Source organism: Urtica dioica, chromosome 12 (assembly GCF_054948205.1).
Source record: "Urtica dioica subsp. dioica isolate 48M chromosome 12, U.dioica_male_clone48M_v1_H2, whole genome shotgun sequence".
In the NCBI taxonomy this organism is placed as follows: Eukaryota; Viridiplantae; Streptophyta; class Magnoliopsida; order Rosales; family Urticaceae; genus Urtica; species Urtica dioica.
The window spans coordinates 7,336,465-7,340,340 of NC_142767.1; the positions used below are offsets into that span (position 1 = coordinate 7,336,465).

A 3,876-nucleotide genomic window follows, 5' to 3' on the forward strand; every position below is an offset into this window, starting at 1 on the left:
ACCTCATATTCAAATTAGTGTTTTGGTTGAGAATAGAAATTGTGTTATCAAACACTAATAAATGTGTCAATTTCTCATTTTATTGAATATATTTGGGTGCTGCGGGCCAAAGTAGAGTAAGAGTCCAAGCCCATAGTAGTGTTACTTGTTGCAGCCCATTTGTAGAAGACATTACATCAAGTATCCCACATCGCTCAGGTACGTATTATCTCAAAGGCTTAAATAGTATTGTTTGTCTTTGATAGCTTGTCTCTTCGGAGACACCCGATAAAATTGGAACGATACAGAGAAGATTAGCATGGCCCCTGCGCAAGGATGACACGCATAAATCGAGAAATGGTCCAAATTTTTTTGTATTTTTATCCGCTGCCCCTTTGACACTTTTTTATTCAATCATACCCTCCTTTATTTCTTCAACCGAAATATTCACTGACCTGCCGATTCCTTTTCCAATCTCTGTTAAAGAATACTAGGACGGGAATAACTTGAGCAAACGTAATAGAAGAGTAAAGAGGTAAACTTTTTCTTCTGATGCATTAGAAGTTGATCACCTTTTATTTTCGCTTTACTCTGATGCTTCCAAGTTTAGGCTTTTTAGGTGAAATGAAAAATACGACAAAGCAGACAAGCCTGTGTGTCTTTTGTTCAGGTTGTAATTGATATTTATTTGGGCTTTGTGTGGGTATTATGAGACAATTTTGCACTCAGGAGCTTAAAATGAATTGAACAGGGTGCTAGGGTTTTAAGCTTATAAGAAAATTTAGTGAACATAGATTTTGAGATCATTTCAACATATAAGAAAAGTTATATATTTTTCTACACTGTCTTCGCAACGAAGCTTAGTCCTATGAATCGATAACGAATCATCCATGTGACGATCTTTCGATTGCTAAACTCAATTACCAAATAGAGTTACTAATTAGAAAAATGAAAATTCATGTGCAGAAAACACTCTGGTAATCCCCTAGCATTTTATAAATAGATGATTTTAAGGGCAAGTATTTTTTTTTTTTTTCCTCAGATTCTTTTTCCCCTTATCTCCATTACAAACTGGACTGCTTCTGCTGGAGAAATTTTAAGGAAGTGATTTATATGTCAAAAAGTCACTAGAAAAGATTTTCATTTCTTAAGCTAATTATTTTATAAGTTTATAATTATTGTTTATGTATGTATTTTGTTTGTACTTTTTGGTAATTGTCTACCTTTGAGCTTCCAAGAAATATTTGAAAATAGCGCGACCGAGGAGGGACAATCGAAGCTGGCATCTCAGAATGTGACAGGCTGTCGAAACTAGCGGACCCTCTAATCTATCGAATCCTCTCATTTGTTCATGCCATCAATGCCGTTCGGATGAGGCTCCTCTTGAGGCGTTGGAGGCGGGTTTGGTATTCGGTACCCACTCTCCGATTCTGCGAATTCACCGATTTCAATGAATCATAAGCTTTTGAAGTGTTTGTGAAGAATTGTTTGATGCACCGTTGCAATGCTGCTCGCTACATAGCTGATTCTGCTCCGACCACGATGAAGCGCGACGTTTATATCTGTCAGGAAAGGTATGATGTGGTAACGAAGTGGCTGAACTTTCGTGTCATTATGAATTGTATCTGGGGATTCATAAACTTCAACTGCTTCGCGAACACCTGCTATCTCTTACCGTACTCGGTAATGAACTCGAGATCTCTGATGCGCCTTGTCTTACGTGACGATATACAGATCGGCATCTCTTGTCATGATCGGCGTTGATTTTCACAAAGAGTTCATGACTTATTTTCTGAAAGGATGTCCGTTGCTCGAGGAGCTCGTCCTATTTGATTCCAGAGGAAGGGATCGACTTTCGATCAAGTCCCTGGAAGTTGATTCCGATTGTATCAAAGTGGTTGTCGAAGCTGCAAATCTCGAGCCTGCAGTGTTCTCAACTCCAGATTTAGATTCCGCTTTCCGTTTCTCAGCATGCAGCTCGATCAGAGATCTCTCCATATCTCCAAGGAATTCTGCAGGAGTTTCGAGGAACAGATATCTAAACTCGCTCTCCTCGAGAGTTTGACTTTGGCATTAGGCAATGATGTTGAAGAGATGAACATCTCAAATACGAAGCTAAAGCGTTTTTCTGTGCATAACTTTTTAGGCCAGGCATTCAAGCTCCTTTTCTTTACAGAGGTGTCATGAAATTAAGCGTGTCGATGAAGGATCCAAATCGTCGATTGAAAGGCCAGTTCATGATTCATCTTGATACCCCAGATCAGCTGATAACTTTTCTTACGAGGAATGATTGCTTGTGGAATAGTTTAGTCCTGTATGTCAAGCAAGATGAGGTACGTAGTCTTAGATTCATATTAACAAATAATTTCACTCTCTCATGTTTGTTATGCCCAATTATCAAGGTTTTCATTCTTCCGAAAGATCTCGAGAAACTTTCTAATCGACTGAAGTGGCCAAACCGAAAGCATGTGAAGGTAATAATTCTTGAGAAGTTGACGAGAAGATCTGAGGCTAGTAAGTCATTAGAATGGCTATTTCCTTGTTTGGAGACATTGTCCATCGAAAAAAATCACAATGCTTATACCGAGCCACTAGCTAAATTTGGTTATTGCTATGAACAGGAGGTCTGTTCGTTTTCGGGCTGATTCGGTGACAAGCTATTTTTTAAATGATTTACTTTGATTAATCTCGCATTGGATATTTAGGCTAGTGATATCAGACTTGCTTCAGACACAGTTTTCAAATCATTTTATTGTTTTTCTGTTGTTCTCGGTCATATCTTCAAAACAGAGCCAACGCATTTTCTGCTTGGGTCTTATAAATTATAAATTGCTGCCAAGTGATTGTAGGAATTATATTTTTATTCTGTGGGATAGTACCTAGTTTTCCTTTTCAAGGGAAAAAAAAACGCAAATACTTTGTTCATCTGAAACCCAATTAATTTACTATGGTGATGTTAATGTTATAACGTAGAAATATATTCTACTGTCAAAATATCTGTAATACATCATGTTCATGCAAAATAATGGCCGAGGCCAGGTTTCAAAATATCTTTATTTTGATAAGCCGAGAATATGTATGTTCTATTTGAATGGACATTGATATACTCTAGAGTTGATACCCAACGTTAAAGTTCCTGCCAGAAAATTCGCAATTTTTGTCCTCTTTCAATAGTATTAGGTATGGATCAAGAAACATGGACGACTGTGTATCGGTTAATTCATATGTAAGGCTGTCAATGAATTGTAGAGATTAGAATCAATTTTGATGTAATTCCAAATTGTTGGACTCTAGCAATGATTTGTATTGCATGCATGATTTTAGGGCTGTGAAGATGTTGCCACAGAAAGGCATATAAAAGAAAGAGAGATTAAGTTTGATGTAAATTTATTAGTTTTATGATTAATGAAGTTTAAAATTGACTAGTTTATTCCAAATTAAATTCACTGATTTTGGAACAAATTAGATCTTATATATCCTTCAGAATCATCTTCAGAGTCGCTATACATAATAAACATACAACATCTTTTGCAAATGAAACCCTCAACAAACAACATACATTAACATGTCAAAACCAAGGTTTCAAATTCCGTGGGAACCCCTCGGGAACCAGAAAATTGGAGGAAATTGGCACCAGGACATTCAAAACCCGTTTTTTCCGCGTAAACCGTTGGGAACCGAACGGGAAGCAGTGCGATTTCCGGGTCGAAGCTTTCCGATAGGCTGACGTTGAAGTCTTCCGATAGGCTGGCGTTGAAGTCTTCTTCCGTCTCAACGATTCCCGACATTGAAGTCACCTGATTTTGTTGCCTGGTTTATTTGGGAAGATGACAATGAGAGAGAGAAAGGAAAGATTTTTGGGAAAAACAAGACCCAAAGAAAAAAAAACAAGTCTGA

At 37.5% G+C, this 3,876-nt stretch overlaps 1 non-coding gene across 1 annotated transcript; it reads left to right on the forward strand.

Annotated features, from left to right (window-relative positions):
* Window positions 1–248: 248 nt before the first annotated feature.
* On the forward strand, window positions 249–351 carry LOC149378858 (U6 spliceosomal RNA). Its single transcript, XR_016294309.1, has one exon. It is a non-coding gene; the product is annotated as a U6 spliceosomal RNA (small nuclear RNA).
* Window positions 352–3,876: the final 3,525 nt, after the last annotated feature.